The sequence below is a fragment of the Ceratotherium simum genome, chromosome 15 (assembly GCF_057802395.1).
Source record: "Ceratotherium simum simum isolate JZ-2026a chromosome 15, ASM5780239v1, whole genome shotgun sequence".
Lineage (NCBI taxonomy): Eukaryota > Metazoa > Chordata > Mammalia > Perissodactyla > Rhinocerotidae > Ceratotherium > Ceratotherium simum.
This window is the reverse complement of record NC_141914.1, coordinates 16968520-16992843: the sequence shown is the minus strand read 5'-3', so window position 1 is coordinate 16992843 and position 24324 is coordinate 16968520. Positions and strand designations below refer to the sequence as shown.

Genomic DNA, 24324 nt, shown 5'->3' with positions numbered 1-24324 from the left:
TCTCCTTGTATTTGGGATCAGTCTCATTCCTTTAGGTCTTACTTTACTTCCAGATGGTAAGGCCATATGAAATTGGTTCATTTGATTTTACTGAAGGTGAGGGGTGAGTTTTCCTTTACTTTTAAAGAAGATTTAGGCTATTTCCTAATTTGTTTAACTTTCCCTTATGTGTTAGCTATTGAATTTCAGATTGCTTTTATATGGAAAAACCTGGTGCATAAAGATAAAAATCAAAGCCAGGAGAGTTTTGTCTGGTTTTCAGTGTCATTGCCTCAATGTGAGGGCTTCTGTTGTAACAACTGAATGATCAAGATCATTGGGATTATCATGTCTCTGTATTTATGATGGTATGGAGACATCTTTTGCTGTCTTGATGTGAATAATGACTAAGCTAGTATATATTTTTTAAGTATATTATAAATACATTTCCTTTCAGCTTTTTTTTTTTCCTAAAAAGAATCTATAGCTCAGGTAGATTTGTTTGCAGAAAAATAGTGAAAATTTGTCAGAATATTCTAGTCTTTAACCAGGAAGTCATATTCACACGTATATTTTTTCTAAGTATCCGTCTACACAGGTTATAGCTGAGTTTCGATTCCAATATGCAATTTTGTGTGTATGTACCTGATGATCAAAATGAATTCTGTGCCATGTAAGATACATTCTTTATAATGTAATTTTAACATCATTAATGATCTGTAACTGAGCACGTATTTTTGATGTGTAGTTCTGTATACAGGAAGTCATTTAGAGTAGCCTAATTTTCAAATGGGTTGCCAGGATTTAAAACAAAACTTAGAACTCTATAGAGGAGGATTTTCTTCATTTTCAAAAATAGTTGGAGGCATCCAGTTATTAAAAAAATAGACAAAAATGTCTTTGAGTAAAACATGTTCAAACTTTTTGCCTGCCTCAGTTTGTCAAAATAGCTTCCATTTTCATCTCGGTGGGTTTCTACACTCTTGGAACCATACTTAGGGCAGAATTGACCTTTCAACACCCAATAGATGCCAACCCATTCTGTTCGGCCCTCATTTTCGGTTGTAACCATGGCCCTGGAAACATCTAGACTCTTCTAGTTTTTCTTCTACAATATGGGATCCAGGCTTAGGAAGGGCTGGCAGGCCTAAACTTTCTATTTCCAGGGCTGCAAGGAGCTAGGGAGAGTTTTAAACATTTTCCAATTTTTCAGAAGGCCTTTACAACTCTTTCAACTCAGCTTTTCATTGCTGTTGGCAGTAGTAAAAGATATTTTTAAATATTGCAACAAGAACTTACTGACTTACCTTCTTAAGCAGAATCACTCTAGTTGTGCCTGGCACATAGTAGCTGCTTCGTAAATATTTTACCATGTTTTGGTGAGCTGCTGTGGCCATTCCCACATAGCGCTTATGCAGGTAAGCGGTAAGCCATGCGAGTAGTAAAGGGGCAAGATGAAATGAGATACAGAACAGTTCAAGCTTCAGCAATGGACAGATCATCCCATTTTACAAGAAAATCTTTGTCTTTATAAAAGTAGCAAACTGCAGAAGGCAATTTTATATCTTTCCTAGAGGTCTTTTTTAAGGGTCAGTGCTGCATAGACCATTGGCTCATTTAGAAAACATAACTTTTGGCAAGCTACTTTGGTGATCCTCATTAAGTTTCATATGCAAATGTGTTAGGTACTTGTGATTCTGGGTCTCAGATATACTCCTCTTGGACTCTGCCACAGGGTCCTTTGAATCTTGGCTTTTCTCATGTTCTCTGGAAACTATTTTTTAGACTTCTTTTTGTAGGTCCTAGGATGATGACTATAGACAAATTTTAAATAGAGTTATTCTTTTATATAGTATTTTATTACTTTTAGCTACAACAATTCCTGATCTTTCTAAATCAGTTTTGGCTTAAGTTAGTTAACTGGTTATTTTCAAGGCTTCATTCCGGTGATGACGTTGGCGGTGGGGTGTGGAGTGATCGCTGATAAAACCACCTATGGCTTCTAAATTTTAAAAGCATGTGGAATTATTGATAGACTGCTGCTTGTTAGGCAGGCAATTTTTAAAATGCAGATTATATAATATTTGGGGATTTTTGTTGCTCCACAATAGAAGCTTTTAAAATGTTAATTTGGCGTTTGTTTTGTTGCTCTGTGACTTAGCATAAAAGGTTTTGGTTTTAAAAGGTTTCAGTTCACTCGTTCCATTTGTCTTACAGGACTTGGAATATAATACTATACATTTATTTATACTCATGAAGGAGGATAAGGCCAGTAACTCACAACTCATGAAACCAGGGGTAAATAATCCATAGCGTGTTCTCCCACCCTTGCCGCAATATTTATATCCAGAACACGAGTAACAAACAACCAAAAACAGGGAGAAACCAGTGTGTTTTTATTTACAAAATGTGTCATCAAAAGTACAGTAAAGCTCAAATGGAGCTGCAAATCCTGGTGGTTCACAATGGTTTGATTTATTTTTTTATACAGACCATGGATAATTAACCATAAAACATAACTTTCTCAACACAAGTTACAGTGAACTACAGAAATGGGCAGCAAGTCATTCACAACTGGTTAGAGCCTGTGAAGTTAAACATGCAGGCACTTACAAAAGCCACTTTCTCGGTGCACAGTTCTATTTTCATTCCCAAAGGGAAGGATCCTTTACTTTTTATATAGTGTCACCAAGTCAGTGTCCCAAAGTGAGAAGTAAATGGGTTATTTTCTATGATCACCATGTTGTCATACATTTATTAAATACCTTGCATTTACGGTACTCTTTTCATTTCAGAATGTTTCACCATCGCTAACTGGATATTCCTCACGACACTGCTGTCTGGTAAGTAGTTTTCGTTATCTCCAAATGGCGCTCCAAAATATTGAGGTGCAAAGAAGTCAAGTATATTTCTTCCAACCTCAGAAAGAGTTAGACTGAAGGCGTGGTAAGTCCACCACCTCATGTACTAAATTTGAGCAGAACATATTTTGATGTTCGTGAAGGGTACATATTTCATATCTTAGTTGTTCATTTGAAATACCATCATTTGGAATGATGAGAAACACGATCCCAAGAACCTATTATCACAGATTTCGACAAATATTTTACAATATTTTGCTACACAGGGGTGGAAGTATTCAAAGGACTTGTTTGGAAGACTCTCCAGCAGAGATAGATGTATTTCCAAAGGAGATAGCTGAGTGGACAAGAGAGGGTGATAGGGTGAAGTTGGGCACTGATGTTTCCTATGAATATTAGATGTTTTCGCATTAAGCAAACAAACACAAAACTCTCCAAATACATTTTGTGATGCATTAACTACCCATTATTACTTTATGACGTGCTGAAAATTTGAAATGCATTTGCTTCATTTGGATCAGTCTTAAAATCAGACATGATTGTTCTTGTGAATGCACACAAACAGAAGGGAAAATGCCCTTTAGGAACATAAATATAGCCACCCTCCCTTTACCAGTTAAGTAAGAGGACCAAGACCCGGGCTGCAGGTGAGCCTAGGTTTGAAGCTTTGAGGTCTATGTGTCTTTTAGTGAAAATTTGTAAAGTTTCAAAAAAGTTGGTATTGTGGCCTTCTAGAATTCTTGAGATTTCGGTGGCTGGGAGGAGAGTGCAGGTCAGGACTGATGGTATATTGGTAGAGATTCATCAAGTCAGACAGAGCCCGAAAGAGCTGAGTTTGCTAGAGGTTGGCCTGTGTTGCAATGCATTGGCTAATATACCAGAGAGGGAGGAGCAGCGAACGGGCCACTTGCCTGGCATCTGATGATATTCTGCCTGGCTCCAGCCTGGCCTATTTAGTCATGAACATCATACTCATCCAAACCTTTAAAAGTTACACTCTTGACTTCACTTTATATGAATGTGCATAAAATGAGGAAAATAATCTCTTGGAGTAATAAAGATAGCTTTCTAACAGTGACTTTCCGTATCCCTCGCACATAATCTATAGTTGTCACTGTATTTTTGTTTCTAATTCTGTTGCACATCTATCTCCGTCTCTCTGAACGTATCCATCTCGCCAGTGAAGGCCACAAGACTTTAGGATTGTAACTTTCCCTCCCTCCTCTCACACTCCCATGCTTTACTTGTTACGCTGCCCAAAAAGAAACTCACATCAGCCTGAGTGTCAGAAGCGCAAGGGACAGGCTTATTTGCTAACTTGAATTTGTGGCTCCCTTTGCATTCATTGCAAAATGATCTCATCACAAAATGGCCTGAATTTCACACTCTTTCTGGCTTGCCAAGAAGCCAGTTCCTACCCTCTTTCTATCCCACACACAGAAAGCTCTTTATGTTTCTATGATCAGATAAAATCTGTATTGACGTTTCTTTTCCTGTGGGTGTATTTCCCTTCTAGGTATGAAGATTTAAACTATCAGGGCAATGCTGTGTGTTTGCAGTTTCTCTGTTTTAGCAAATGAAAAGCTCCTTAGGAAAAGAGAGCACATCTTATCCACTAATGAATAAATATTTATTTTCATTTTAAAATGATACATGCTCATTAAAAATAATTTGGAAAAACACATAGGAGTAAAATGAAGAAAAATTAAAGTAATTATTTCTATAATTTAAATCCAATCATTAATAACCATCTGATATATTTCCTTACTTTCATTTTCCCCCAAGGATATATTTTTTAAAACATGCTGTAATCATACTTTCTATATAATTTTGTGTCCTGCTTTCAAATTTAACCAAAGAATTCTACATGTAATTACACAGTCCTTATAAACATCATTTTAAATAAATATATACTTTTCCTGAAGAGGAATAGCTTACTTGACCTAAATATCCAACAAGAGTATTGGTTTTTGATTTTTGGTTTTTTACTTTTTGCCTTTCCACAATATCTTGCATATAGAGAGTAAATGAATCTATCAATAAATAATGAGTAAATGAATGAAAGTTCAAATAAGTACATATTTTTAAATTTTTTTATGAAAACTTTCAAATACACAAATATAGACAGATTATTACAATGAACTCCCATGCGCCCATCACCCAGCTCGCACAATGATTAACTCATGGCCTATCATTTTCCCAGGCTACTGCCGTGTTATTTTGAAGCAAACCCAAGGCACCATAGCATTTATTCCAAAATTTCAGGAACATCAGGACTTTTTTACATAATAATGTTAAAAACATTCAGATAAATAGTTTTAATCATTGTTTATAGGAGTATTTTTCTTCTGAGTATACGGCCATCATGTTTTCTAAAATGTAACAATTGATCATAAAATCTCATCAGTGTGTTTTACAATATTCTTAGGCATATCTGTAAGCCACAGGGCCATTTGGTTGACTAGAGAGAGTTCACAGATTTGGCCAGGTTTCTTGGAGGAACTATTTTTTTTTGGCACATTTTTTTGCTTGACTCAAATTTAGGATGATAATTTGCATTCCAGATCTATGCAGCATTAATTATAATCATTATTGGATATATGCTGTGTTATATACAATTCTGTATCTGAAGTGAAAGGAAAAGACAATCCTCTGACTGCTTAGAAGTCCTGTGTGGCTGTAGCTAACCCGTACTGGATAAATATGGTGAACCTATTTAAACCAATGTAACACTAGATTTAAAAGTTTATAGTTTTTTAAGGTTTATTGGCAGACACAGAAGGTTTCTTCCTAAGGGGGCACTTAGGAAGTCTGAAAAGGGAGGAATTATATATTAATAGTCTGAGTAGTTTTTTTTAAAAAGCACTATGTTTGTGGAAGTGGGGGTGGAGGGAGATGGTGCATTGCAGAACAAAAGGTACTCCCTGTGTGCCTGTATGTATTGCTCTAGTCTGTTCTAAGAATACTTAAAGAACCCTCTATGAGCCAGCTTTCCATGGCTAGACTAGATCTTTTACACAGAGAGCTCCACAGATGAGGAATGCTCTGTGCAAATTAGGGTTTCCTTAGAGGATCTATACTTAGGGTTTTGTCCTGCCTCTCTGACTTTACAGGTCGGTGACTGTTCAGTAGCTGTGTGTTGTGCAACAGGTGTATTCCACTCATCAGAAATTCAGGATGTGAGTAACTATGTAACATACTGCATCAGTATAAACTGAATTTATGTGTTACTCAGGTCTATTTAATCTTAGGAGCACATTTTCCATTGGCCTCGAAAGTGAGTCGCTAGAATATTGATGCGCCTAACCCTTGGGGAAGAAGAAGAAAAAAAGAGCTTCTCCACCACACTAAATCGCTAGAAAAATATGAGGGTATACAGGATGGACACATACAAAATATTTTCAGCCGAAGTTGGTAAAGGAAAGCACATGGAAAAAAACAAAAGAAAGAAGAGAAATAACATAAGCAATAAACTGTCCCAAGCAAACAGAAAGCGTCTGTAAAATTTGCCAGACTAGATGGTGTAAACAAACTCTTTTTTTCTTTCCATTTTGTTTTTTCTTCCCCTCAGTCTTCTGATCATTTCCATTTCTCCTTTACCCTGGCCTGGCATTACTATCATTAAAACGTCCTCAAAGTGTCAGGAATGGATCTGACAGCCTGGTGTTGAGGCAGGCATTTCAAGGAGAGATAGGTAGGAACTAGCCACTGTACTATTTTAAAACTGCAAGCATATTTTACCATAACCCGTAATACCCATATTTTAAAACAGCTCACCTTTTCGTCATTATTTTAAGACTGATATTAACAACACAACAGCTGAGATAAAGACATAAGTCTTCACTTCTTCCTGCATCCTTTTCTTACTTACAACATCTTGGGGTGTTGGATTATGTAGCTCATGTCCTGTAAACCTAGAATATAAACTGCCTTTTAAAGAGAAGAGTTAGTTTACCCATGGTTTTTTCTAGCTAATGTATTATACATTACACCCAAGTGAACTATCAATGCCTCATCAGGATAATAGCTATAATAATAATAATTATTATTAATGGTAGCATTTGCTTCTTGGTGTGTGTGTGTATGGCGTTTCCTTATGATTGGCCTTTAGCTCTGGTGTTTGTTCAATCATTGTTACATTTGTGACCTTATGTATGTTCAAGCTATAAAACAACATTTCTTGGAATAAAGTAGTATTCCATATCCTCTACCTCCTACCCCCTAGCTAAGTTCAGAATCACGGTTGGATGATTCTGCTTATATAGGACAGGGAATCCTTCGCAAATACCCCCGTCAAGCCAGGATTTTCGTTTTAGACCTAAAGACAAAGATAATTGCAAAGGAAAAAAAATCCATGTTTCACGAAGTTGGCATATTTTCTGAATAAACTATTGGACATGTGACACACCATCACGCACAATTACCATAAGGATGGGAATTATGGGATTCCCTTACTGAGATAACTTTGTTGATTCTGCTTCACCTGGAGTGGTGAGGGAAGGATGAAAACCCCACTGAAGGCAAAGGTATTCAATAAGATGATTTTGCAGCCAGCTCAGTCCTTTTAGATTAGAAATGCTGAGAAGTCTTCATTTTTCCCCCTTCACTAGAGATTACTCAAAGCCTATGGTATAAAGAACATACTTTGGAGATGGCCTTCTCTTTTGGGGATTGTCCATTAGCAAACCACGCTAGGCTCCATGGAGAACTGGTTCTGTTTGTTGCGTCCTACTCTATGAAATATTCTTACTGTGCTGTTGATGTATACTTTTTGGTCAAGTTTTCTGCTTTCTTGGTTTTTGATGGTCACTCTGTGAATCAACCTAATGTATCTGTGGTGTGGAGATCCCTAACTTCTGAATACTAAGTTTAAAGACTTACTTTTATAATTAATTTTTTAAATACATTTTAGCCCTTAACTCTTCCTCTCTCTTTGTTCACAGAGTTGATTGTTAATCATGTCTTTATTTTTATTGTTGTTGCTGTACACATTGCACATAAAACAGGAAAGAGAGAAGGCTGTTTGTAAGAGGTAATTACAATGGCAAAATTGTGCTTTCTCTAACTGTTCTCATTTTCTAATGTTTGATTACAGCAAGACCTGCACTCCAAGAAGTGTGTTTCAGTTTTGCTAAGAAAATGACAGAGGAGAAAGAAAAATTCAGTTCTATAAAGTGATGTCAAGCACAACTTGGCACAACTACAAATATCAACAGTTCCTTCAAAGCCTATTCCTCCACTCGTGGGGGACTTTGATTCTGACCATCCTTTTATAACAAGGGTCCAGAGCAAGGAAGAAACAGGCTACTTTTGAGACACTTGGAGGTCTAATCTTTTATGAGGACATGGTGGGTCTACTGGATTTTTAGGAGCCTGAGTTATTTCTGGGATGGCTTATCCATCCCTTAGAATCAGAACTCGCAGTTTTCTGCAGATCAAATAAACAACTCAGCCACTAAGTGAATTTTTAAGATTGCCTCCAAAGTCATTCTTTCAACAAAATTTGTTGATGTTACTATGTGACAGGTAAATGTGAACTCATTTCTTTTTTATACCTTCTAATTCATTTTACTTTTTTATTTTTTTCATTTAAGCAGGGAGCACTCTCCTTATAGATTGCTAAGGGCGCCACGCATATTTGCGTGTAGCCAAAGATTCAGTCCCTTCCAGGAACTCTGGTTGTCATACGATGATCTTGCCTTTGTCTTCCTCATAGTTCTGCCTGTGGCGCCTGTCACTAGCAGTCAAATAAGGACAATTTTACCATTCTCTCCTGCTGCTCTAATTTTTTTTAGTGCCGGTACATGAATTTGTTATTCTTTATAATTCCCTTTGAAGTTGGAAATCCAAGGGGAATCTAAAAACGACCAGATGTTTCTGCTGCTGGAGAGGGAAGAGAGTAAGGATTAAGTTTAACAAAAACTTGGTCTCTAGGAAAAAAAATCATTTCAGCTGGAAATCATCTTTAAATGAACTCATTTGCTACATATCTGTTAATTTACATTTACCTGTCCTTTGTAGACAGTATCACCTATCAATTTACTCGGGGGAAAATTCATAAATTTTGTGAACAATTACACACATGTCGTGGTTTGCAAAGGCCTATTTCTCTCTTGGAGTTTTAGCTCTATTGCTCTACGTAATATCCTCTCATGCTTTTAAGACAGTTTTCTGTTATTGTTATTGTCGTTGTTGTTGTCGTTGAAGGATCCCTATCATGTCACATCAAGCTGGGAGGCCAATTCTGCAGACTGTTCCAAGAGGGTGAGGTCAATCAGCCTGCAGTTAGGGAGGGAAGGAGAGGAGATTTGCCAAAATGCTTAACCTTTAAGAAGAACTTCATCCTCTTTAGAGATATGTAGATCAAAACAAGAGTAAGAGTGATGAAGACTTTGGAGTGAAAAAGGAAAGTCTTGTGGTCTTTCAAGGATTCAGATGATATTACAGACAATGTAAATAAACAGGTTAGGAGATGGAAAATGGTAGAGAAAGTTGGGTCTATGAAAACACAAAAGAGAAAAGGGCATCTGTGAGACGGCATTCATGGGGCCTCTCAGCCTGGGTGCCCAAGGCTTCAGGCCCCTGTACAAGAGGGAAGAATGATTAAAAAATCAAATTGGAGAAGAGTCTTAGAAACCAATCAGAATGTTTTGGTGGTTTCCTTAGTACTTCACAAAAGCCTTGGATTGCAGAGATGGATTTTTTATTTGCTTGCTTCCTGCACCGCGTCTGTCACACTATCCCCTTACACTGCTCTGTGGATTTCCTGGGTTTCCCTAGGTTTCCAAAAGGACAGAGAAATCTGTGAATAACTACTTTGCACACCTTACCTTGCTCAGTGGATTAAACATTTGGAAACATTTCCCATACCCCACGAGGGATGAATATTCACAACTCAGAGTTTCTATTACCCCAGCCCATCTTATTTTTAAATAGAAAGTCTGAGTCCTCTGTAATTATATTAAGCTTCTTAAGCAGCACATATCAATTGCATATACCATTTTAAGAATTTTTTCAGCCTTTCGAGACGGAGTAGGGGAAGAGACAGAGAGAAATCACTTAGCAGCTGATTCACTTATTTTAAGCAGCTTTCCCCATTTTAAAATATAAAAAATTCAGGTCCTGGAACATTGGGTGATTTGAATGTTCTGTAAGGATTTGAAAAAAGATTTTTTAAAAATCATATGTTCTACATTCAGGGGCCCGGATTTTCAATTTAGTCCTTTAAAAAAAAACAGGTTGAAATAAGAGAGTTTCAACCTCAACAGTTTCTCTTCTTCTTTTTCATTCATTTATGATTATTATTTATTATTTTTGGGTTTTTTATCAAAGCAGATGGTATGAAAAGCATTTATGTTGATCTCACTGCTGACAGAGCTTAACCTAATAATCCAAGACTTGGAACTTGGTGTTTCAATAAAGGAAACACTGTTTGAGGTATTTTCCATTCAAACCAGCATCAAAAGTTTTTAATTAACACCATCAGAAATTAATGGGCTAAATGCAGGACAGCGTTCCTACATAGCCCACTCCTGGAAACAAGACAGTAAGAGGGGTCCATGGTGCATGTTTGTATTTTATAATGTATTTTTATTTACTTACTGAAGCAGAGTCCCAGCTGCATATTGCCTGGCAGAGCCACAAGAGTGAAACATGCAGAGGGCTGCTTCACTCCGGTGGTAGTTCCATTTTGCTCTCTGATTATTGTCCCGAGCTTTTTGTGATTGTAATTGGCTAGAAAGTTTGAAATTAGCAAGTCCTTGTCAGCCCATGAAAGCTTTGAAATCATGAGGCTTGATACAGCTATCAAGCCGGCTGAAGCCTAATCACTCAGAATGGTGAGCACTCTGCGTCCTCAGGCTTTGCCCCAGCCACCATCCACCACCCTCTGGAGTTCCCTGTCTTGGATGATGGCTTTGAGGCTTTTCTTTTCCATCACTGAAGACTATTTCGGGATGAACAGATAGTGGACTGACTAATGGGGTGAGGGAAATGAGAACAAATGGGATAAAGAGTAAAGTCGAGGATCAAGGGCATAGGGAAGAAGGAAAAGGGGAAGAAAAAGCATAAACGAAAAAGGAAGTGGGTATAAGATGGAAAGAGCTTTGTAAATATTGACATTTGGTTTCTGTGCAACTGGATTTGATGTCTTAGGATGGAACTCACTGACAGAGCCAAAATCGTCCCTGGGACTCTTTTTTTTTTTCAGAACTTTTTTAAAGACTTGCCCACTCATTGTCAAAGGGAAGACACATATGTTCATATATTGTCGCATAATCTACCCAGCACCACCGCCACCACATTTTCTAGAGATTAGGAATATAGTCCTTTCCTTTATACTTTATAATAGAAGAATGAGGGGTGTATCATTTCTTCTCCTGTAACCATAAAGTCTATTGTTTTACCTTATGCTCTGGGCTCCCAAACCAAAATTCTCCAGAAAACTCCTATGCTATTTGGTAAATTGCAAAATAAACTCACCTTCAACCTTACAGCAATGCAGAAACTGCTTGGGTGGGGTTAACTGAAGTAGGTATTGTCAGCAATAATGAAATGTTTATAGAAGCATAAAGGTCTTAATAACTTTCTATAAACTTCTCATTTATGTTGAAAGCCTTCAAGCTTAATACACTTAGGTGCAATCCTTAACCTTGCCTATTTCTCCTCTACTTTAATACAAAACAAAAAAATACAAACCAAATACAACACCAACACAGATATCGTTGCCGTGAATTCAGAATGTCAGGAAAATTTTCAGTAGGCTCAGTCATGACAAAATGATGCAAAGATACATCACCATTTTTGGAAAAGCTCCCTAAAGCAGTTCAAAGATTTCTTCCCTGAAACACAGGGAAATCGATATCTATCAACTTCTAGAGGATAATTGGTGAATGAGTGTCAGGATTTTAATAAGACCTGCTAAGAGTCCAATCTTGACATCATAGCCAAAGAGTCAGGTAAGCAGATTAGCAAATCATCATTTTTCCGTTTTTTAGCTGGACAGTGTCGGGATTCACTGTCCTAGAGTTTGACTTCTTGCAGAAGTCAGAGACAGTTTATATGGAATATAAGTTAGTAAGAAGATGTCAGTCTCACCTTTCCCCAGACCATCCTTTAGGGGCTGCTAGATCAGATTGCACAGTGTATTATGCCCACCCACCCAAGTCTCGATAGGTTACTCCAGCGGATGTGTCTGGCATTCTGTCACTGTCCCTCAGACCACCTCTGATTTCAGCTGCACCTGAAGCAGTTCCATGTTAGCCCAGACTCCCACGTCAAGAGTGCTTTTCCACATTTTGCCCCAGGACGTTTGCCAATGCTGGGACAACTCAATAAATCTACATCGGATTGCGGAAGCGGGGTTGGCAGCTTAATACCCTGTGGGGGCAACTCTCAATCAAAGGAGGAATACTGCTGGAGAAAAAATGTTCCCGCCTCCGTTGCTTTCAGATGGACACTTGTAGAGGCATTATGTACAAGTCTCAAAGATCCTGGTAGAATTGCGCTCCAGTTGGCACGCTGGTGGCCTCTTTGACTCAGCCTTGTTATTGCCTTTTCCTCCTCACTAACTCACTCTCACCACTCCTTCACTCCTGCCATCTGAGATCACCTTCCAAATTGCTACCTGCACCCAAGTCCTTGTCTCAGACTCTTCTTTGGAGGGAACCCAAAAGGAGACAGGTACTCAGATTTTTTGTTTGTTTGTCTTAATCAGTCAATTCACAGCATCTTCTTCTTCTCATCTACTACCCCCAGTAAATTATTGCCCATTCATAGCCTGGTTCCCAAAGCTGGATAGAAGCCCAATTGCTCACATCAATAGGTTGTAACATTTGGAGGAAGAGACATTGTGTTCATCTGTGGTCTCCTGTCTGCCTCCTCACTGCCCTGACACATTGTAGGTGCTCAATTAATGTTTGTAGGATGAGTGAATAAATGCATAATCCCTACCAACGACTTTTATTGCCAGTAATAAGAAATACTGGTGTATTTCAATCAAGTATGAGATATGTTACAACAAATTTCTTATGAATAATAAATTTATGAAGTATATGTATATGATTTACTCTTTTAAAAATTAAATTAAAACAAACATAAGATTGTTCCTATAATAAAGTTACACTCATACACTTGTGTTTTCTAATATGCTTTATTAAGTGGGAGAAAATGGGTAATGTTTTAGGTTGTACTCTAGAAATTGCAAAAGACCGTAGGTGGCGGATACTACCACCGTTTGAAGTATCTGGTCAAATTCGACAGGTTTTTGAATGACCCTTGTTTGGGGATATTTGCTGCTGTGGTTATGTGAAGCCAGTCTGGAATGAGACATGGTGAAGTCTTGGTGGTGCCTGTTCTCTAGTCAGAAATATAAGATCCATTCCCTCTATAATCAGCACCAGGGAAGAGTCCACATTCTGTGAGAGAGATCAATGAGGCTCCAGAACACAAATAACAATAAGATGGAAAGTTTGAAACTCTCTTCTTACAACTCAATGTCCAAGACATGGATTTTTTAGTTATTTCCAGGGTGTAGGGACCAAGATGATCACCCTAACACCACAAGCCTCCTCCTTCTTAACCAATGAATGAATGTCCCAGTCTGGACTGAAGAAGGTGAAAGACGAGGAATACTCCAGGAAAAGGCCCCTTAATTTTCCAAGTAGTTTATTTTGACCCCACATGAGTACTAAAGGGCCTGATGTTGCATGTTAGCTATATTCCTCTGGGAAAAAAACATTTTCTTCCCTACTTTTAGAAAAATTTTTTGACTTTTATTCCAGGAATATAAACTATTGATAATTACTGATTTTGTAAAAAATAAAAAAAGGATCCTGTTTCAGGAAGAAATGATGATTGCCATTTACTTTCTTACCATTCATTGTGACACTAGGAGAACTATAAAAGTATAGGCATTTAGAAACATTCCCTTTAAGAAAAGTCAACTGTCTGATCTACTATTTTCTAAAGTGGACTTATCTGGAATTTGTACTATGCCTTTCAGCATAGTTTTCTAAATAGTCTCATCTTTTCTGTGGTTATTGATCAACTCCTAGGAAATCCCTATCCACACTAATGTTTTCCAGAAAATATCAGTTCAACTGTGAATGATCCAAAATTAGAGTCAGAGATTATAATGGTCGATGTTCTTTGTGTTCTGAAGTTTGTGGTTGTGGCCAGTGTGTAGTTTTCCAAACTATGTGGGATGGTTATTGATCCCCTCAGGGAGGCCTACTAGCAGCTGGAGCCCCAGGGGTTAGTCATATCTAGCCTAGCAGATCCTCCTCCAAAGCTCCAAATCCCTCCCAGTTTATCCCAGCAAGCAGAACAAATATTTCCCTTTTCTATGTTTCCCAGGACATGAAAATGTTTGGGAAGTACTAGCGTTAGAGACTGAATGTTGGTGTCCCCTCGAAATTCATATATAGAAGCCCTAACTCCAATGTGATGGTATTAGCTGGTGGAGCCTTTGAGAGGTAATTAGGTTTAGGTGAGGTCATGGGAGTAGAGCCCCTGTGATGGAATTAGTGTCCTTATAAGAAGAGGAGGAGAAACCAGAGCTTCCTTTCTCTCCATCATGTGAGGACACAGTAGGAAGGCAGCCATCTGCAAGCCAGGAGGAGGGCCCTCACCAGAACCCAACCATGCTGGCCCCTTGATATTGGACTTCTCACTCTCCAGAAGTGTGAGAAATAAATTTCTGTTGTTTAAGCCACCCAGTCTGTGGTATTTTAATATGGCAGCTTGAGCCAACTGAGACAACTAGTCTAATGGATTTTAGTGAAGAGTAAATGTATTAAAAAGAGAAAATAGACAAATAAAAGTAAAAAGGTAGAAAGCTGCATTTCAGACAGCGAACTTATATCCATATGACAGTGCTGCAAGGTCACAAGTTTATCAGTTCTTATATTCAAAGAGGATGCACTGGGATGCTCCATTAGTGCTGTTTGAGGGGGACTCTAGTCCTAGTCATTAGCAGGCATGTGTATGTGTGTGTCTGGGAATGTATATTCACTGTTAGCATGAGGGCGGTCATTTGATTTGTTCGTAGGACCCATTTCCTTTGACTCTTGTGCCTCTTATCTGAATTGTTTTATTATCAGATAAACATGAAAGTTTTAATCAAAATTATCTGCATTGTTAGTTGCTTTGTTCCAGATGATGATCTTCCCTGTTTGTGGCTGATTCCAGCTAGCTAGTCACATCATTGGAAGCTATGGTTCCCTTCACCTTTCCTTTTCAGTTTGCCTCAGTTCAGCTCACTGTGCCCATGTGGCTACCATCATCCGTCCTTTGTGCCTTTGCTCCTCAGAGTGCAGTAGGATTAGTATTAGTGCCACCTGGGAACTTGTTTGAAATACAGAATCTGAGGCCCCACCCCAGACCAACTGAAAAGAATATGCATTTTAATAAGATCCCAGATGATTTGTCTGTTCAGTAAAATGTGAGAAGCATATACATGGCTGACCAAAAAGCTTTGGTCATGTAGCTTCCCCACTTAGGAACTTTCAACTGACAACCTTCTTTAATATATATGAAACATATTCATGAATATATGATATGTATGATACATATACCAGGAAAGAGTAGAAAACATGCCACCACAAATAGCATTAATAGTTGTTTGTATATTAGCTATTGCTGTGATAATGCTGCCTAACAAACAACCCCCAAATTTAAGGGGCTTATGACTATATTTATTTCTCACTTATAGGTTTCTCTGGCAGCTGGGTACCTCTGTTTCAGGCTGTGTTTGGGTTCATATCTTCTCCACATGCTTCTCATTCTGAGACCCAGGATGAAGGGACCAGACACCTGGGACAGAATTTTCTTATTGCAAATTCCAGGAGCATAAGACGCCAAGCCAGATTACACAATCAAAATTAAATCTCTGCTCATGTCATGTCTGCTGACATACCATTGGTAAAAGCAAGTCATTTAACCAAACTCAAAGTCAAGGGACAGAGATACATACTCCACTCCCCACATTAACACACACTGTATCGAGAGTTACAGTAAAGTCATGTGGTAAAGTGTATAGATGTGCATAGTAAAGTATATAGATGTACAGTTCTTTTATACAGGGAGTGTGAAGAATTAGGGAAAATCATTCTACCGCATTTAGTATTGGTTTGTACTCAGAAACAAATGACTTACCTAGTTGCATAAGCAACTTATGAAGCCTAATGTAGTAGAAGGGACTTTTGTGTGTGTGTGCTGATAGCACATTGCAGTCACAGTATTTCTAACTACCCTCCAGAGGTCTTCTTCATAGATTACTTCTGAATTCCTCAATAATGATAACCACTGCATAGAGAATATGTTGTCAGAGAAAACACACTAGGTTAGAAATGAGGAGGCTTGAGTTTTATTCAAGCTCCATCTCTAAATAAGTGTGGATGGAATCTCACACAATTCTACTAATGTTGTGGCTTAGTATTATCATCTCTAAAGTAGGAATGTTCCTGTCTCAGCAACTATTCTTTTTTTTTTCATTTTTCTTATTATGAAAAGCATATATTGGCGTTGTAGAATAAGTAGAATAAACTACAAGAGGACAATGAAAATCACCCACAACCATCCAGATATAATCTCCTTTCAAACTTCGGAGATATACCTTTCCAGTCATTTTTTTTTTATGCTTTTTTATTTTTGGTAAAACACTGGCACACTGTCTTGTATCCTACTTTGTCACTTAAATATATATTATTAAAGTAAGATTCTATACTGTTAAATACTCTTCAACACCCTTTTAATACTGGTTTACTATATTCTACATTCGCAGTCCTATTTTTGTGAAATCAGATGTAAAATCTTTAAAAAGCAGGATATACTTTAAAAATAAAGGTATTATTATTATTGTTAAAATTATAGAATTTGAGTGATTGAAGAAAAAGAGAGAAAGTAACTAACATTTAATAAAAGCCTACTCTGTGCCGTACCCTGTGCTTGGAACTTTATTTAAGCCATCTCATTTAATAACGTTTCAGCCTAATGACCAGCAGAGCATGATGGTTAAATTCTGTGGGCTGTAGGCAGAGAAGTCGACTACACAGCCTCTCACTAGCTTTGTGACCATGCGAAAGTTTATCATCTTCTCTTTGGCTCAGTTTCCATACTATAAAGAGATAAAAATAATAATAATAAAGCATTCACCTCCACAAAGATTGTTGTAAGGATTAAATGAGTGAATACATCCAACATGTTTAGAACAGTGGTAAATAATAAATATTAGCTATTACTTTCTATCTGTCAATGCCCACACTAAAGTCTCACTCTTTATGGGGACTTTTTTTTTATTCCATAAATCCTTCCATTAAAATATAAATCTACATTGATTTCAACTTCTTTCGTTTAGAAATAGGTTCTAAGAAGAAGTAATATTATATAAATGGAAAAGACAAAGGTCTCTAAGCTTTTTAATTCTGGCTCCCCAGCCTCCTAATACTGCAGCCTCTGGGAATTTAGTGAAGATTCTCAAACACAGTTATGTTTTTATTTAAAATGGATAAATGCTAGCCATCTTGGTGTTTTTGTGAGGATTTAAATGAGATAATATATGTTTGGAGTCTACTACATTGCCTAGATAATAAATGGCTTTGTAAATGTTAGTCTTTTCTCGCTTGTATTACTATGAAATTGTTTTATTTGTTTTAACAACTAGTATCTCTGAGCAAGTAATTCATAGACTTTTGCCATCCCACAGGCACTCACTCACTGGTGTGAGACAGTCCATAAATACCTATAGGCTGTAGACAGGCAGTGATGTTAAATGGTGAGCTGGTACATTTCTCAGTTTTCACCTAGTAGATTCACCAGTTTTCCTGACTCTAGCGTGGTATGTACTCTTTAAATGTTTCCATTGTTTGTTTGATTCAAGAACAGTAATTGTCATATGATAGACTTCTCTTTCTTAGCCTGCTGATTTGTAAATGATTTTTATTCTAATGAACAGAAAACACCTTTAGTTCCTTCTATCTATGAGCATATAGAATTATTAAATGACTGAAAACATGATTGACTCGATAGTTGAATGACTGACTCTGTCTGATTCACCTAACAGTTATTGAGCATTGGTTATGGCAGGGTAGCATTTGGACATCGTTACTTGAGAAAGTATATCAATACACTATGCTTCTTTTCTTTTTTTGTTTATAAATCTTAGATGAAAGATTTAAGGCCAATACCCTGAGGCTGTTAACCATATAGATTCTAGAAGGAGAGAGTCTTGGAAACAAAGAGTTTTAATATAAAGTAGAATGAAAAATATGTTGTTATAGAAGAATAGGCAAAGTGCTGTGGGAAACCAGAGAAAGTGGTTGATTCTAAGGTGAATGAGAAGGAAAACTTTGGAAAGAAAGTGATCTTTCAAGTAGATGTTGGAGAATGAACGCAGTTTTTACCTGGTAGAAAAAAGGAATAAGGCAATCTAAGCTGAAGGAATATCAGGAGAACTGAGGCAGGAAGCCGTGTTAGAATCTGGTGTGTTTCAGGAATGGTGAGGAGACTAGTGTGGCAAGACCTTAGGGCATTATGGAATTTGGTGGGAGATGAGGCTGTACAGTTTCAGGAGCAGATCATGGATGTGTCAGAACGAAGTTCTATTGGTTAGTTAATAGGGATCAGTAAAGGTGACTCTTTTAGAAAACAAAGAATAGTGACATCCAATCTATGTTTCCCAGAAGCCAGATATTGCTTAATTCACACTGGGCTTCAGGGTTATGAACTCTGAATCAGTTAGAGAATCACACAGTTCTACCCAAAAAAAACATATCCTTGTAGGTTGGGCATTTTAGCCGGTGAAAGTGGTACTATATCAAAAATGAAGGCAACACCAAAGTTATCTTTCTAAAACAAAAATTTGATCATATCATTTCTCAACTTGAAAATATTTTCTCATTACGTATACAATCTAAACTCTGTTGTATGTCATTATAAAGCCCTTTACAATCAATCAATCCTTTAGTTTTCTCATCTGTGAGAAGATGATGATACCTACCCTGCAGGTTTGGTGTGAATGGTTCATACAAAGCTCCTAGCATATTGCCCCCATAGATGATAGACCCTCAGCTCAGGGCAGCTATGATTGTAATCACTTTATTATCCCATCTCTGTTATTTCTCACCAGCTCTATCTTTTTTCCTGATGATTGATTGCTTTTCAGATCAAGTTGATTGCTTTTTGTATTTTCATTGTCCATCATAATTCCTAGCACATAGGTGCACAATAAATGTATCGTTAATGAATTAATAAACTACACTAACTTTCTAAGGTCACTCTTATGCTCATGCACTGTAGATAAAAATAAAATGCTCTTCTTTGCCGTTGCATTTAAATAATTCTGCATAATTGAGCCATTTAATGACAGAATTTTAGGAGGGCTTTCTTTTATGGAAAATCCCTCCTCTGAAATTATCAACTCAATACAACTTAAAGTCATACATGAGAAACAATGATTCTGCAAGGATACCTGAAGACCACTGACTTTAGAATTATCTGCTTCAAACCGTTAAATGGATATTATTTAAAATCAGACAAAATACCACCCATACCTTCAGTATGGAGCGGAAGGAAATATTGACAAGATCTGCTAGCTGACTAGAGAGTTTGTTACAGCAATGGTTTTGATCTTCTGTTGCCCTTAACCTTGTTCTCTCCTTAAGATAGCAGGCTTGGTTTTCAGTGAGTTCTATGTGTGCATTTTTCACCTTTTATTTTAGAAAAAAGAATAAAAACAGTTTTCCAAGTGATGTTGATAACAGTTGATGATGCCAAGGCACCAATGAAGAGTGTATTTTTTAAGTTGAATATGTTCTTATTTTCTTGTTTGTTGATTTTAAAGCCAATCTAAACATGTGAAGGAAAAAAATCAAATTTTGCCAATTTGAAAAGAACAAAAACAGCTAAAACCTTCTTTTAAAATTTCTAAACTATTATGAGAATATTACAGACAAAAGATTGTACGTGAAAGAATTTTTTTTAAAAAAAATCAGGTTGCTCTGCTTTTCTTTAGTCACTTCAAAAGTCTTTGTCAGATATGAAAAGAAATAGACTCAAAATGAAGGGTAAATATAATTAAAATGGTCCCTTGCCTTGACATATAAGCTCCTTATGGGCAAAAATCTGTATAAATGTAATACTCTGAAACTTGGGTTTAAAAGAAGAAATAAGAGTGGGCAGGGAGAGAAAGGGAGAGAGGAAGAAGTTTGATTTTTATAAAAGTAGACATAGAAAATAACGGTAAGTGAAATTACATTAAATCTTTGCTTTTGATGAGAAAATTTTAGACTCATAGTATTTTTTTTATTGCCAGTACTTGGCATGTACCTGGCACAAAATAATATCTTTTTAATACTTAGCTACTGAATGAGTGATATTGCATAGACTACATTAGTTTGCTGTAAGCGCAAAGATTTTGGTAACAAAAATAATTAAGAATTCAATTAATTCATCATGAAGACCAAATATTTATTGAACACCTACCTTAAATTCATTCTTTAACAGGTAGTATAGTGTTGGGGTTAAAAGTTCACATTCTTGAACACTTAGCTGTGTGACCTCTGGGACCCTAGTTTCCTCCTATGTAAAGTAAAGATTCTGCAAGTCCCTAGTTCAGAGGATTACGGGGAGAATTAAATAATGCCATAATGCACTTGGCAGAGTTCCTGGCACTTAGTAAGTGCTCACTAAATTTTAGATATTGGTACAAATGTTATATTACTTATAATATTATAAATAAATATATGGCCTGATAGAATTTTTATGAAGATTTAATGAGTTAATACATGTTATTACAGTGGTACCTAGGACATCTAAGAGTTCAACAACATATATTAAATCTGGGAAGCCCTAGAGCAAACAATGAGGATTCATATTGATAATTCCTCTGAAAAGAAATGCGATCTAATCCGGGATAGGGATCGTATGTATTAAGAGATAAAAATCAGCAATAATGAAGCTAATGTTTACTAAGCATTGACTCTCCATTGAATTCTAATGTGCATGATCCGATTTAACCCTCACAACAACTACATGAAATCGGGATTATTATTCCTGTTTTACTCAAGAGGAGACTGAGGCACAGACATCAGAGCACCACTCATATCTGGAGTTAAACCCTGACATCTGACTCCAGAGCCTGAGGTTTTAACTACTGTGTTATTTAGAACAGGCTCTGTGCAAACAAGTGTGTAAGTGTTCAGAAGGGAAAGTGAACCTCAGGAGCCAGTCGGTTGGGGAAGAGCTTAAGGGGAGGTAAGGAGCCCGGGTCTTATGAGACCAAATATTCATCGTGTAGCACAGTCTGGCTCCCTCGGTTTGAATCCTGACTCCTCTACTTACTGGCTATGTGATCTTGGGCAGCTTTTTAATCTCTCTGTGCCTCTGTTTCCTCATCAATAAAATGGGAGTAATAATAGTAGCACCTGGTAGAGTTGTCGCGAAGATTTAATAAGTCGATACGTGTGACTACAGTTGTGCCTAAGAGGTTGATAAATGTTAGCTGATATTAATATCATTATTGTTATTGTTGCTGCTGCTGTTGTTATTAGTGACTGCAATAATTTGAATTTTTTTCCTTTTTGGTGAGTTAGCATTTAAAATGTAAGGAGAAGCTAATATTGCAAAGGTGTAGATCATTGGAAGACTTAAATCATGTTTTTTCTACTTTCAGACCCAGAACTAAGCTTCAGCCTAACATGATGAGAAAAAAAAAAAAACACATTATGTCACAGAATTCCATAGTATATTTAGCTGAAAGAAAGTCAGTAAGAGAGTATGTTTGCATGCCCAGGTGATTCCTTTTTGTTTTGCTTTGTGACTGTCCATTGATATTTCTCAGTTAGCTTTCTTAAGAAAATAGTAATATCAACTAAAAAATTATTGTCATTTTTACCTCTTCTGGACATATAAAGATTATTTTTTAAAAATGTGCACACAGAGGCCTTAAAAGAGAGTCCTGGGAATGCTAAGCCACAGCCCATGCTGTCAGGTTCAGTCCATTTCATTAAAGGAACAGTAAAGTGTCTAGTGGCTAAGTGTGTCGAAATCCAAAAAAACAAAGTACAGTAACCTTATTCGTGAGAAGAATATGATAATATTCATTGACAGGAGAACTACAAGGAGCAATTATCCCAAGCTGTGTCTTTCAGACAATGCTGTCAGTTTTTCCACTTTGATGAGTACAGCTGGGCTTGTGACGCGAGGGCGAGAAATTCCAATGTGGCCAGGAGACCAGGGCATTGGCTACCATATTAGCTCTCCCGAAGGAAAAAAACTATCTGTCAAGGAAAGATGGATTTTAAAAATGTTAGTAATAGGAATGATTATTGGCAGCACTTTGCTGGAATTGTTCTCTGCAAGTGACCCCAGCAGAGGCAGTTTATCAGACACCGTTTCCTTCTGCCCTTTTCAGAGGCCCTTTGAAGCCAGAAAGCTAGACCAGAACACCCATATTTTTGACATGTGTGTGTGTGTGTGTGTGTGTGTGTGCCCATGTGTGTGTGTTTAGTAATGAATGTGTTTAAACACACATCACATTTGGAATATTTTGCAATGTTGGGTATTATGTATCACGTGACTTTTTATAACTCAAAAGGCATTTCTAATATTTTCTACTTCAAGCAAAGAAAATCAGTTACAACTCTGGCTTTTAGATTTTTTAACTGTTTTTCTCTTCCTACCTTATAGACAGAGTAAAGCTTAATTTCAGTATTTACAAGATAATTTGAGTTCTACTGATTAGCTTTATTTTCCGGAACTCATTCACCTTAGTCTACACCTGTTTTTACTCACTCAGTATTGAATTTTTTAAAAATGTAAATCTTTGAGGCTAGGAGTTAATAATTAAAAATAGAGCAAGGTATTGCATGCTCATTCCCCTCCTTGCTTGCTTTCTTTCCCTTTCAGAATACTCAACTGCAAACTTGATTGCGTGGAAGTACACTACCTCCTTGCATGCACATCGAAACTACTTTGTGTGTGAGCTATAAAACAACTAGAATTAAAACTTGTCCAAGGCCCCAAAGCCTGTTCCTCACAAAGAACCTTTCTGCCCAATTTAGAAAGTGTTTTGAATGATGCCTGACTAAGTAGAATAACGAAACAATTGCTTTTGAGCATCTGAGGCTTGCCCGTTAAGATTTCTATAGCCTTTTCTTCTGCTTTTTGTGGTTTAAGAAGTGATTCACGTTCAATATATGAAAGTTCTGAGTTCAGCCCCTTGAGCTTTTAGTGGAAGGGTCTCCATGAATCTAATAAATAAAACAAATAGTGTAAGAACTGAGGGCAGTTGAGCTTAGGTGGTTTATGCACCAAAATATTTTCTTCCTGGGAAGAAAAGGTATCTCCTGTATGTTTTAGTTTCCTAAATTCAGATATGGAAATACACTCTAGTTTTCTTAGGAAGATACACAGGAGTCAAGTTGATTACAATCAACTGATTCAAATATACCTGGAACTTCACAAGAATAACATCAATACTTTTCAGATAGAAAAACCATTGCCCACCAATAGGGGTGAATGATGAGCATATTTTCCAACTGAGCAAAAGCATAGTCAAGTGCCTTAATAATGCTAAATTTTAGATGTTGCACTGATGAGATCTTTTCTATACAAATAAAAGACCAAAGTGTATAAAACCTCAGGATGTGTGCCTGAGTTAGAATTACAATGCATCTGTCATTTTTGCATTTTCTGCCTTTCATGAAACATTACTAGTGATCCTCTGTCATTTAAATCAGTGGAGAACATGGATTTATCTTAATTTTCACCCTTTGTTTCCCCTTTTTGTGATAACAGTTATGAGATATAATGATGTAAAGTGTTTCTTCTTATAATGGTTTCAGCCTTGTCCCTTGGCAACCTAAATCTTCTGGCTAATTCACTGATCAGTTAAATAGTCGAGGTTATTATTATTATAATTATTATTTTACATTTATATAACACTTTCCTCCAAGGGGCTCAAGGCATTTTACACACAGTAAATTACCAAATAGGAATTAATCCTTATATCGCCCTGTGGGGTAGGTACAGTCACATAAATGAAATTCTACAGAAGTCCCGCCTCTGTCACAGCTCTCAGCTCTACTCCCCCCTAGCTCCCAGTGAACCCACCCTGCCGAACTGAAGATAAAGCAGAGTGCTGTTGGCATGGCACTTCGAGGGAATGGCTGGAAGCAAGATCTTTGGGAAAGTGGTCCCGCGTCCATGCTTTGGTGCTTTGAGCTGCCCTGGAAAATATCACTAATGAGAGCAGCTAAGCATGGATGTCCTGATTTGTGTTCACAGATAAGTTTCTGCTACATTGTTTAATTTAATCCCGACTCACGACAAGTTAGGATATAGTCCTAAAACTTTAGCATGTGCAAAAATAATCTGGAAAGCAGGCTTCAAATACAGATTCCAAGCCTTGCTAGCTCCCACGGAGTCTAATGTAATAGGTCAGAAAGGGGCCCTGGACTCTGTATTTTCACGCCAGGTGATCTTG

At 37.2% G+C, this 24324-nt stretch overlaps 1 protein-coding gene across 12 annotated transcripts in view; it reads left to right on the top strand.

The window, feature by feature from the left end:
* ZBTB20 (zinc finger and BTB domain containing 20) overlaps positions 1-24324 on the top strand; it is a 775204-nt gene that overhangs the window by 419712 nt on the left and 331168 nt on the right. For 7 of the 12 annotated variants that reach the window (XM_087439628.1, XM_087439627.1, XM_087439633.1 and 4 more), the window contains 2 exons: positions 2775-2822; positions 5954-6019. The gene's annotated coding sequence lies outside the window, so the exon portion shown is untranslated. The remainder of the gene's footprint in view (positions 1-2774; positions 2823-5953; positions 6020-24324) is intronic. The other 5 variants (XM_087439631.1, XM_087439629.1, XM_087439636.1 and 2 more) reach the window with 1 other exon arrangement.